Below are 13,841 nucleotides of genomic sequence, written 5' to 3'. Positions count from 1 at the left end.
AAAGTAAATTTTCCAGAAAATGATTTAGTTTTCAACAAAACAGTTGTATTTTTCTCAAAAAGATGCATTATTTATACTGAAAAAAAATTTTAATCAAACAGACATATTTTCAGAAAAAATATTCTTCATCAATAAAGGATTTCAGTTGTCTTATCAGCAACAAAATATAAATGATAGACCAATTTTTAACAAAACACTTGAATTTGTAACCGAAATTGATGTCTTTTTAAAAAAAAATTGTTAAATTTTCAACCGGATAATAAAATTTACAACTAAAAAGATAATATGCAGGAGAAAGTTTTTATAAATTTTAAAAATTACGCACATGATTTCTATATTCTATATTTGTTCTATATTAGTTGCATAACAGAATTCCAGAACTGTTACGTATCCTTACAATAACAGCGTTTAAGTACAGTGTGACCTTCATATTGTCTGATTTTTTATAATTGATGAGAATTTAATAATTTAATTTTAAACCAAAAATTGAATTTAGCACTTATAAGAATAATTTGCCACCAAAGTTAAAACTTTTAATTATTTGGAAATAATCAACAAAATATCTCGTAAATTATTCAAATTCTTTACCAAAAAATTCAATTCTTAAAAAAAAATTTAATTTTGAACCAAAATACAAATCTTTGACCTATCAGAGTTTTTTTCCACCAAGCTAAATAATTTTCGAACATAATGTGAACTTTCTTTGAAGAAGAATCATTTTGCACGAGAGTGAATAAATTCACAACTAAATTAATTAATTTCTATCTAAAAACGGTAAGTCTTAAAATAAAATAGGAATATGCAAATTTGTAATAAAAAATCAATTTTTAATGGAATAATTAAATTTTCAACTAAAAAAATTTATTTTTTATCAAAGAGAACAACATTTTTAGGTAGTGAAATAACTTGTTAACTGAAGTGTTCAGTCTTTAAACAAAAAGAAACAAAAAATCTTTACCGAATAATTAAAATTTTAACCAAAATAAGAATTTACGACTTATAAGAATTATTTTTCACTGGGGTTAACATTTATAGCGATTTGAAAATAATCACTAAAATAAATGTATTTTTTCCAATAAAAAGCATCTTCAACGACAGTAAATAGGTTTTTAACAAAGTACATAAACTTTGAACTAATGAAGGTGAATTTTGAACTAAAATGGAATAATTAAATTGTTAACTTAAACATAATTTTCAAGAAAAACAAAAAACATATTTTCAACAAAATTTTTAAAATCACAAAAACGCATAAATTTTCAATAAGAAGATATAAAGATTGTCCGATTAAAAAATCCATTTCTAATAAAGAGAAAAAACTACTTATTTTCCATAAAATACTGCAATTTGTAAGAAAAAAAAGAACCTCTAATGAAAGTGATAAATCCTTAAAAAAGTTAATTTTCAGTTAAAAATAAGAGTGTTAATAACAAAAAGTATTCAGTTTTATAAACAGAACATTTCAGCATTTCTTCCGAGTCTAAAATGTGGCATAGTTCAACAGAATGTGTGTAGTCTGATATAAATCAAATAACATATATTATTTTGATCATAAATATTAAAAAATTAGATTTCTCAAATTGTTATCACTTATTTTATAATATATAAATTTGTCGATTCAACGTTTTACTTGAAAATTAATTTTTTGGGTTGATCATTCAACTATTTTCATAAAGATTTTTTTTCAGAGTAATTTTTAAATTTGGTTTACAAACTCATCTCTTTCGTTGAATATTAATTTATTTGATTAAAAACTAATTTTTTCAAATTGAAATGTAAGTATTTAATTTGTGGTGGAAATTCAAAATTGATCTTTTTGACAGAAAATTCATTTATTTTGTTGAAAGCTCGTGTTATTTGGTAAAAAATTATTCATATTCATATTTATTTAATAGGTACTAAGCCAAATGGTCTCACTTAACGATTTTTAACTTAATTAAATCAGATAGAAAAAATGTTTTCATATTTGCCAATAGAATAAACCAGATCCATGAAGATAACGTTTAAATTTAACCTTGTTTTATTTAGGCCTCGTGCCTAGGTTTACCGGAAGCATTTATTTCATTTTCATAAATGTTAATTAACTGATCCTTATTTTATTTTGTAAAATATTTTAACATAACTATTTGTTATTTCATGTTTAATATAACACAGCCAATGCTTAAATTGCAAAATAAATAATGGAGTATAAGTATAATAGTTGATGAATAAAAAAATTTCTATAAAAATTTCACGAATGTTAAAGAATTTTTTAAACATCAAATAAACTTTTTTTAGTTGTATTTGGATCAAAAAGATTTCTTTGGTCTTAAATGGCAGGCAAAAGTTTTAGTATCTTCAAATGTTTCAGTTGTTCATAAAATATGTTTCACTCAAGGAAAATTTTGTTTCGAAAATTATAATGAAATTTGAAATCTTTCCAATAAATATAATTGATAAACATTACATGCATAAATGAGAGCGGATACAAAATTTTGCTAAACTACTCTAATAAATAATGTAATAAATTATATTAATAAAGAATATCAATTGTACCATTATAACACACTCATTCTCATTTCGTCACCTTCCTTAAAACCGTACAAATAATAATAATTCACGTAAAGACCAACTAAGTTAAAAACAAATGGTGGCTTTATTATACTATTTTCAGCTGAGTAACTGTGCATTATTTTAATTAATTCAATTAATTTTGCATTTTTTGAAACACATAAGTTTATACTTGCCGCCAGTCTGAGAAGGAATTTAAAAAAAAATTATTTTCGAACTGGTTCAAGCAATTTTCCAAAAACAATGATCACACTTTCCTCATCTTAAGAAAGTTGAATAATGAAGCACAATTCTGTCTTGGGACAGTGCATTTTAACAAACAATTACAATTTTGACTCGGGCCTGGGCATTGCCGCGAAGAATATAATTTTTTGTTGGAACAGAACATTTTCTGAAGCAATTATATTTAATTCTAAATTGAATCACATAATTTTCAAAAAGAAATTTGTTTGTGTGAACCGTCGGACGACACGTTCTGCAGCTTCCAGCCTAAACGGAATTTTGCTACGAATTCTTCGGATTACCACAGAAACATTTCTGCCAGTACTCAGCCTGTGTCGAACCAACATACGGAATAATGATCTTTCCAGTAGATAACCGACAATCGACTTTTATGTTTTGCTAGTGTTGAGCCTGTACCGAGCCAACGCACGGAATAATAATGAGGCCGGTAGATAGCCAGTGGTCAAAGTTTGTACTCTGCTAGTATTAAGTATGTACCGTGTCAAGGCAATACCCAATATTGTAGCCGTTAGATAACCGATGATCAAAGTTTTTACTTTGCCAGTATCGAATCTATACCGAGCCAATACATGGCATAATGCTGTTGGCGTTTGATAAACGGCAATCGACGTTTGTGCTCGGCCAGTACTGAACCTGTACCTATCCAATGCACGCCATAAGTACTGAAAGCTGGATTTAACCATAGTTCAAATTTCGGTACTGCGCCAGTACCAAACCGCTACTGCTCCGGCACACGGGAGAGCATTGTAGTCGGTACTCAAACAGTATACCAAATCAGTATCTCCCTAATAGTAAATCCGTAAGTTACCAAAGCTTGACGTGGTACTGAGTTTCGGTACTGCAATAACGCCTGTTTCAAAACTGGCACGGTACTGCGCCTGTTGTAAGAATCGGCACAATATTGTATTTTCCTCTTGCGTATCAGCTAAATAATTACCAGAAAAACCTTAAGTGTCCGGCACTACCCGACTCTCCCCTATTTCTGGTAATTTTTGTTCTTCGAAAAAAGCCACAAGAATAAATTTTTCGTATTTTTGAGTACCGCAAATAACCGCTGATAAAATGTTCACCTCTTAAAAAATGGGCACAGAAATTTTGATAATGATTTAAGTTTGTGCATTTTCACTCAAAACAGCTGGCTAACAAACTCGTCCTTTCTTTGTACCCCCTTATTAAATCTGCCAAAGGCCAATCCTACCGTATAATCCCTTCAAATTATATGGTGTTTACAGACTACAGTAAAACAACGTTTCTTTGGTAGAATTTTCATGGCGTCAAATGTAGTTATAGATTGCAAAACTGATTAAATTATTCAAGCCTCCCTACATTTTTTTCGATTGCTTTTGACCAAGATAAAATTATATAATTAGTCTGATTTTGATGCCAAAGTGCTATCTGCAGAAAAATTGTGCAATTTTCTGAAAACCTGTACGTTTCTTTCTTCCTTAATTCAACGAAAAGGTCTATTATTTTGTGTCGGAAAAGTAACTTATACGGTCTTTCTTCGAATCCCAATTTAGTAAGTATTCAACTTTACTCGCTACATTCGAAACAGTTTTTCTTATGAATTTGTCTTTTGATAAAAACTTTTTCTACAACTTTAATTTTTTGTTAACTTTTTTACAATTTATGTGACAGAAATTCTGTGAGGAAACGAAAAAAGTGAGTTTCTCATAGAAAATATATGTTTTTTTTTAATTCTGCTAACAAACTCGCCAAGAAGAAAGTTCACCTGGTTTCTCGAATATTTTTTAAATGTAAAGCGTAAAAAGAAAATTAAATTTTTTATCCATTTTGTAACAAAGGATACCGAACAGAATGCATGGGAAAATCTCTTTCGATGGATTTGGTTAAAATTCAGTAATTTTGTAGGTTACGGATATTAAAAATAATAGATATTTCATTGGGTGGATATTCAATTTTTTCGTTAGTTTCGTTACAAGTGACGAAACAGAATCTCTATGAATCATCGAAAAGTATGACTTTTGCTTTTATTTAAAGGTGTTGTGTTATTTTAATCTTGTTAAAAAATTTGCACTAAAGAGATTTTTGTTGGCTTCTCGAATGTTTAGTTGTTGTATACTTTTGCATAAGTTATGCAGCAAAAAATCCTAAGGGATAAAAAAGAGTAAATTTTTTGTTTGTTAAAGGTGTTTTTTTTTTATTTTCAACTTGTCTAAGAAATTTTAAGAGAGCAAGCTTACTGCTTTTCGCAAATGTTTAGATTTATAGTAAGTTTTGTGACAAGATATGTAACGGAAATTCTGATAGTAATCAAAGAGTGTGAGTATTGTTTTTTAGAAAATGTGTTTTTTGATTAAAATCACGGTGAATAATTTTGCAGAAATAAATTGTGGTAAGTTTCGTAAGTGTTCATTTTTTTCTCATTTTTTTTAGTAGTTATGTGACAGAAATTTCAGGACGAGTCGAAAAGGATGACTTTTGTTGTAAGAAAATGTATTTTGTTATTTAAATAATGGTAATAACATTTCCAGAAAGAAATTTTTCCAGGTTTTGTAAATGTTCAGTTAAAAAAAAATTTATTTTGGTTACTAGTTAGGTAACAGAAATTCTGAGACGAATCAAAAAGGCTGCCCTTTTATCAGAAAAAAAGCTTTGTTATTAAAATTTAGTTTCAAGAAAGATATTTTTCTGGGTTCGCGTGTTGCGAGATTTTTGGTTAGATTTGTTAAAATTTAGGTAACAAAAATTCTGTGAGAAACAGAAAAAAGTAATATTTTGTTCGTTAAGGTGTTATCTGACGTTAGGCTGGTATACAAATTTTCAAGAAAGCAAGTTTACTGGATTTCCCGAATGTTCATGTTTTTTAAATTTTGTTAAAAGCTATATAACTTAGCTTTAGAATATTGTCTAATGGCTTATTTAAAAACCGATTTTATATTCTAAGAACGAAGTTCTATACACTTTGCAACTTTTGAAAAGAATTGAAAAGCTACGAATGGAAGAAATGACAATAAAATTTAAAGAAAAACGTTAAATTTTCATACAAAATTAAAACAAAACTAAAATGATTAATCCTCATAATAATAATAATAATAATAATAATAATAATAATAATAATAATAATAATAATAAAATTTTTAGTTAAAAATTCACTTATTCCGTTGAAAGTTTATGAACCTTGTTTTTATAATTAATCTTTTCAGTATAAAATTAATCTTCTTGGTTGTAAGTTCAACTATTCTTATAAAAATCTGATAATTTGGTTAAAAATTGGTCTTTTCGCTAGAAAATTAATTTATCAATTTGAAATTTATCTTCTTGGATAAAAATTAAACTATTTTATTTTTGCAATTAAATAAAAAAATAAACAAAAATTTAAAAATCAGCCATGACAGTTCGATACGAAATTTTATTAGCTTTCATTTAAAAAAAGTTAAAATCGAATAATAGTTGTCTTCTGAAAATCAATTTGTCCATGGACGTTTTTTCCGCCACCGAGAAGCGAAGAAGGCGATGTAATTTCAAACAAAATTCTTTTGATAAAAAAGAAAAACTAAAATAGATAAATTAAAAAAAAATTGAAAGGTTAAATTTTCAGTTAGAACATTAATTTTAAACAAAAAAAGTCTTCTTCGATAAAAAACTTACATATTAAGCCTTTGATACAAAAATTAAAAATTTACCATTTAATTTAACTTTTACCCAATAGTTCATTTATCAATTTCAAAAGATTATTTTTTTAAAAATAGTTTTTTTTGACAAAATAGTTTAATTTTCAACCAAACATTTACATTTGCATCCAAGAAGGAAAAAATTCCTCTTCAAACATATGAATTTTTAATTTCAAAAAATTATTTAAAAAATAGTAAATTCTCAACAAAGCAGCAGAACTTTCTACCAGAAAGAATGAATTTTCAACAAATTAGTTGCATTTTTTATGAAAAAATGAAAATTCTATTGAAACAGGTAAATTTTTTAATCAAAAAGACAAATTAAAAAAAATAGTGAATTTTCATCAAAAAATATTTCAATCACTTTTCAACACAAAAATAAAAATATTGAACGAAAAGTAAATTTTCCAGAAAATGGTTTAGTTTTCGAAAAAAAGTTGTATTTTTCTCAGAAAGATGCAATATTTATATTGAAAAAGAAAAGAAATTTTAAATCAAACAGACATATTTTTAGAAAAAATATTCTTTATCGAAAAAGGATTTCAGTTGTCTTATCAGCAACAAAATATGAATTTTAACAAAACACTCGAATTTGTCCCCAAAATTGATGTCTCTTAAAAAAAATTGTTAAATTTGCAACCAGATAATAAAATTTACAACTAAAAATATAATATGCAGGAGAAAGTTTACAGAATTCCAGAACTGTTACGTATCCTTACAGTAACAGCGTTAAAGAATAGTGTGACCTTCAGCTTGTTTATTTTTTTATAAATGATTATAATTTAATAATTTAATTTTAAACTGAAAATTAAATTTAGCACCTATAAAAATTATTTTCCACCAAAGTCAAAAATTTTAATTATTTTGAAATAATCAACTAAATATCTCGCAAATTATTCAAATTCTCTAACAAAAAATTTATTTCTTCAAAAAAAATTGAATTTTGAACCAAAATACAAATCTTTGACCGAACAGAGTTTTTTCCCATCAAACTAAATAATTTTCGAACATAATGTGAACTTTCTTTGAAGAAGAATCATTGTGCACAAAAGTGAATAAATTCACAACTAAATTAATTAATTTCTATCTAAAAACGCTAAGTTTCAAAATAAAATGGGAATATTCAAATTTGTAATAAAAAAAATCGATTTTTAATGGAATAATTAAATTTTCAACTGAAAAAATGTATTTTTTGTCAAAGAGAACAACATTTTTAGGCAGTGAAATAATTTTTTAACTGAAGTGATCAGTCTTCAAACAAAAAGAAACAAAAAATCTTTACCGATTAATTGAATTTTTAACCAAAATGAGAATTTACCACTTATAAGAATTATTTTACACTGGGGTCAACATTTTTAATGATTTGAAAATAATCACTAAAATAAATGTATTTTTTACAATAAAAAGCATCTTCAACGACAGTAAATAGGTTTTTAATAAAATAAATAAATTTTGAACTGAGGAAGGTGAATTTTTAACTAAAATGGAATAATTAAATTGTTAATTTAAACATAATTAAAAAAAACATTTTTAACAAAATTTTTAAAATCACAAAAACGCACAAATTCTCAATAAGGAAATACAAAGATTGTCCGATTAAGAAATGCATTTCTAATAAAGAGAAAAAACAACTTATTTTCCATAAAGTACTGTAATTTGTAAGAAAAAAAAATCTCTAAAGTGATAAATCGTTTAAAAAAATAAATTTTTAGCTAAAAATAAGAATGTTAATAACAAAAAGTATTCAGTTTTATAAACAGAAAATTTTAGCATTTCTTCCGGGTTTAAAATGTGGCGTAGTTCAACAAACTGTGTGTAGTCTAATATAAATCAAATATTGATCAATAGAGAATAATAAACTTTATTGTCTAAAAGCTTTCCCACTTTTCTTACCTTATATTTTAAAATTATTTTTCCAAATGTGTTGTAAATATTTTCAAAACGCGGATTGAAAACATATATTATTTTGGTCATTAATATTAAAAATTACATTTCTCAAATTGTTATAACTTATTTTATAATATATAAATTTGTCGATTCAGCATTTTACTTGAAAATTAATTTTTTTGGTTGATAATTCAACTATTTTCATATGGATTTTTTTTTAAGAGTAATTTTTAAATTTGGTTTACAAACTCATCTCTTTCGTTGAATATTAATTTATTTGGTTGAAAACTTATTTCTTTAACTTAAAATGTAAGTATTTCATTTGTGGTGGCAAATTGAACTGCCTTGTTTAAAATTGATCTTTTTGACAGAAAATTCATTTATTTTTTTGAAAATTCGTGTTATTTGGTAGAAAATTATTCATATTCATATTTATTTAATAGGTACTAAAAAAATTGTCCATTTAACGATTTTCAATTTTATTAAATCAGATACAAAGAATGTTTTCTTATTTTCCAGTAGAATAAACCAGATCCATCAAGATAACGTCATTCTAATTTGTTTTCCTTCAAAATGGTGAAATTGTAATTATTTATACACCTGTTTAAATTGAACCTTGTTTTATTTAGGCCTCGTGTCTAGGTTTACCGGAAGAATTTATTTCATTTTTAATAAACTTTAATTAACTGATCCTTACTTTATTTTATAAAATATTTTTAACATAACTATGTATTATTTCATATTTAATATAACACAGCCAATGTTTAAATTGCAAAATAAATAATTCAGTATAAGTATAATAGTTCATGAATCAAAAATTTTTATAAAAATCTTACGAATGTTAAAGAATGATTTAAAAAATCAAATAAACTATTTTTAGTTGTAATCGGATCAAAACGATTTCGTTGGCCTTAAATGGCAGGCAAAAGTTTTAGTATCTTCAAATGTTTATAAACTATGTTTTACTCAAGGAAATTTTTTTTTGAAAATTATAATGAAATTTGAAATCTTTCCAATAAATATCATTGATAAACATGACATTCATAAATGAGAGCGGATACAAAATTTCGCTACACTACTCTAATAAATAATGTAATAAATTACACTAATAAAAAAGATCAATTGTGCCATTATATCACACTCATTCTCATTTCGTCACCTTCCTTAAAACCGTACAAATAATAATAATTCACGAAAAGACCAACTAAGTTAAAAACAAATTCTGGCTTTATTATACTATTTCTAGCTGAGTAACTGTGCATTATTTTAATTAATTCAATTAATTTTGCATTTTTTGAAACTCATAAGTTTACACTTGCAGCCAGCCTGGCAAGGAATTTAAAAAAAAAATTATTTTCGAACTCGTTCAAGCAATTTTCCAAAAACAATGATCACTCTTTCCCCAATTTAAGAAAGATAAATAATTAAGGACAATTCTGTCTTGCTACGGTTGATTTTCCCAACCAATTACAATTTTGACTCGGGCCTGGGCATTGTCGCGAAAAATATAATTTTGATTTGGAACAGGAAATTTTCTGAAGCAATTATATTTAATTCTAAATTGAATCACATAATTTTCCGTGGCGTCTTGAATAATACATTTCCCAACAGAATTATAACTCTGACTTGAGAGAGAAAATTTCGAATAGAATTATAATTCTAACTTGGAACAATACATTTTCAAGAAGAAATTAGAATTCCGACTTGATAGAAGTAATTTTCCAAAAGAATTAAAATTTGGTCTGGGATCTTGGATGGTACAATTGTTTTTAGTTCAATTAGCTCAAGTTAAAATAAAATTTTAGATAATTTTATTTATGATGACAAAAAACATTTTTTTATAATCCTACTACCTGATTGACTTTGTTTATTGATATTTGCTGAAAAAGAAAATAGACTCAGGACATATCCTATAGTCATGAGACAATTTTTATTAGAGACTATATTACTGAAAATTTTTGTAAACGAGTTATTGGATGAAATTGACATTTATTCTATTTTCAGCGTTTAAATCTATCATTTATACTGATTTTTATATCAACCTTATTATCATTGTAAAGGAATTTACTTACTTGATATGCATTCCTATTTTCACATGTTTGTTTTTATTGTTAAAAAAGGGCGCATTATATATAAATTAGTTGTTAAACATATTATTGCAACTAGGTTCGTTTTTCATAAAATTAATTTGTTTACTTTCAATGTTATTTTTTGATATTTCAACCAAAAATTCGCATTCTATTGTAAAGAGGTTCTAAACAAATTTAAAGATAAAATTTAGGCCAAAAATGTTGTTAAATAAGGTACTATTGTAGCTTTTGTGCGGGTTTCCAAAAAAATTTATTATTTTATTTTTAATATGATTTATAACAAGAATCTTCAGCAAAATCTGTAGATCTTTTTTTGGTAAACTACTTTTTTCTTCTTTTTTCGTCTCTTGTGTCGTTATTCAAAAAATTATTCTTGACAAATTCAGATGAGTTTTACTTTTTTGGATTAGCAACTTTTGTCTACTGATTTTTTCTATTCATTGCTCATGTACCCTTTGTCCAAAAATTTAATTTGTTCATTTCTAATCATGTATTTTGCGAATAAAACAAAAACTACATATCCTGTAAATGAATGATTTATAACAAATTTGTACCTCTTTTTCGGTGCACAATTTTTGTCTATTTATTTTTGTTGTGTCTTACAGTTAAAAAATCTGCAAAGACACACAGAAAAACAAAAGAATTCGCGAAAACCGGTTTTTCGGATTCAAGGGGTTTCAAAACGTGGACATTTGACAAAGAAGGGGGGGGGGGGTTCATAAATATAATACCTTCTCTGATGAGGATGTAAAAATAATGTTTTTAATGCTTAAATAATTTTTAATTAAAAGTGGTTAAGATTGGAGAATTTAAATTTCGTAATAGTACAATTAAAAAACGTATAAATTTCTAATGAAACAATTTCTTTATTAAATACATTTCTCAAAGGTTCAAACGCTATTTTTTAAAATATCTCTGTTTTCATATGTGTAAATGTTGTTTTTCCGATTCGTCGTTATGTACCTATATTTATTATTTTGTATCTCATTTTATCAGTAAAAGTTTGGAATGCTTTATTTTGACTTTAAAGCTAAACAACTTCTATTATTGGAATTTTTATTTCAGAAGATTCGAAAATAAAAAAGTTATTTTTCAGGTGTGCTTCTGTTATTTATCAAATGACGCGGTATTTCCGTGAGTGTACACTTTACGCGTGAAAGGGATTCGTCCTTTTGGATATAAAATTTATCTTTCCTTTTTGAATATTCAACTCTCTTTTAAAAGAATCGCCTTTTGAGCTGGAAAATGCAAATTATTGATTGTAAATGCAACTATTATATTAAAAATAAATTTTGTTGTTGAGAACTAAACTATTTGTTTTGAAAAACATTTTTTTTGGTTGAGAAACAACATTTCTCAAATTCATCTTTTAAGATTTGAAAAACAGGTTTCTTCTAAAGAATTTGACTTCTTAACTTAAAAACTAAACTGTTTCGTTAAAAATGCAACTTTTTTATAGAAAATTAATATGTGTTGGTTGAAACTGCAATATATTTCGACTATATTTCTTACAAAATAAAAAAGAATGTCCCCCCCCCCCCTATTATTCTTCTGTTTCGTGAAAAATCATTATTTTTCTCTTGCCTGAAAGCATTTCGAGCTGTGAAGTCACAGTTGCGAATATCGTTCCTTTTTTTTAAGAACCTTGAATTTTTCGATTTGCGAGTAGACACCCTAATAATAAGTGATTTAATATTTTCTTGAATATATTTTTTATTGCCCTGCAAATGTGTCGAATATTGTTGAAAAATTATAGTATATGACTTTAAGTTTAGAAATTTTGAATCAAAAGTTTGTAACATTCTTATAAAGATATCATTCCGGTATAATTTGTAAAGCTTCCAAGGAATTTCAGAGGATTTTCAATATTTGCAAATGTTTTAAAGGATTTTTAATGAATTTCAAAGGATTTCACGGGATTTTGTAATATTTGTAAGGATTTCAGTAATTTTATAATATTTTAAAGGTTCTCAACAAAGTATTTCAATTTTAATTATTTTTAATTTTTAATTTTAATAAATAAAATCAGATTTTATGTAATTTTCCCGGATTTTAAGGGTTTTTAAAGATTCTAGTGTACTTAAAATATACCAAAGAATTTTCAAGAGCTTCGCCAATATTTAAAATTTCAAACAATTTCCGAATATAATAATCATCTTAGGGTAATTTAAAGGATTCCAAAGAATTTTCAAGATATTTAAGAAGGCAATGAATTTCCCATGACTATAATGATTTTTAAATATTTAAAAATATTGCATGCAGTTTGAAAATTTTTTTAGAATTTCGAAAGATGTAAACAAATTTGATAGAAACTATAAGTGTTAAGAAAATTTTTAAAAATTTCAAGTGATTTTTGAGGGGTTTAAAATTTTTAACGGGATGACTAAGATTTTTGACGATTCAAGTAATTTAATGGGATTTTGAAGGCTCATAGTAAGGTACTTTAATAATTTCCTCTGAGGATTTTAAGGGCTTTTATAATATTTTAATGCAATTTTAGAGAATTCATTGAGAAGAATTCAGAGATTTTAAAGTATTTCAGAGATTTTATGACATTTTTAATATTCTAAGGTATTTTCAAAGATAAAAAAATTTGAAACATTTGAAAGAATTTTAAGACATATAAATGATTCCAAGGAATTTTCAAGAGCGTTAAAAAATTTCAATGAATTTTAAAAAATTTTGAAGAATTGCTAGTTTTTTTCAAGATATTTCGAAGGATTCCAAGAATTTTATTATATTTAAACGAAATGGAAAAGAATGTCTTCAGAAAAATTTAAGGATTTTACAGGACTTTACAGATTTAAAGAGATTTCCACATACTTTAAATTATTTTCAATGATTGGAAACATTTTAAAAGATTGTGAGAAATTAAAAAAAATACCCATAAAAAAAAGTTTTTTTCACAATTTTGGAAATATAAAATTAAGATAGTTTAGAATTTGTAGATTAGTTCAAGTAAATTTCACCTTCTGGCAAACAAATACATAAACTATATTTAATAATTGGAGAAATTAAATATAAATGAAAAAAAAACTTTCTGATGTATATTTTTCTACTAGATGACACAGCTCTTTGTACTTTTTAATTTTCAAGGCACGTACCATATTGTTTTTTGAAAATATTTTTGTTTGAATTCAGTTAAACTCACACTTTTTTCGAAAAAGTTGAATATGTCGAAACGAAAATTTCTTCAGTTTGATCCAAAGAACCACGTTATTATTTTCATGCTTTTTTAACTCCTGAGGGAACCCAACATCCTAGTATCATAAAATGCATGAATAACAAAATTTTTTTCCTTAAAAAATAAAGTTATAAAATATTTTTTTTAGTTCACGCGGAAGAAATTTGATGTTCTACGAGTTCTGTTTTGTTTACAACATTCTTTTTACAAAAAAATTCAATCCAAAAAAATTAGCGTTTTTGCACATTTTCAAAA

Source organism: Belonocnema kinseyi, chromosome 3, assembly GCF_010883055.1.
Source record: "Belonocnema kinseyi isolate 2016_QV_RU_SX_M_011 chromosome 3, B_treatae_v1, whole genome shotgun sequence".
Classification (NCBI taxonomy): domain Eukaryota; kingdom Metazoa; phylum Arthropoda; class Insecta; order Hymenoptera; family Cynipidae; genus Belonocnema; species Belonocnema kinseyi.
This window is presented reverse-complemented; position numbering follows the sequence as displayed.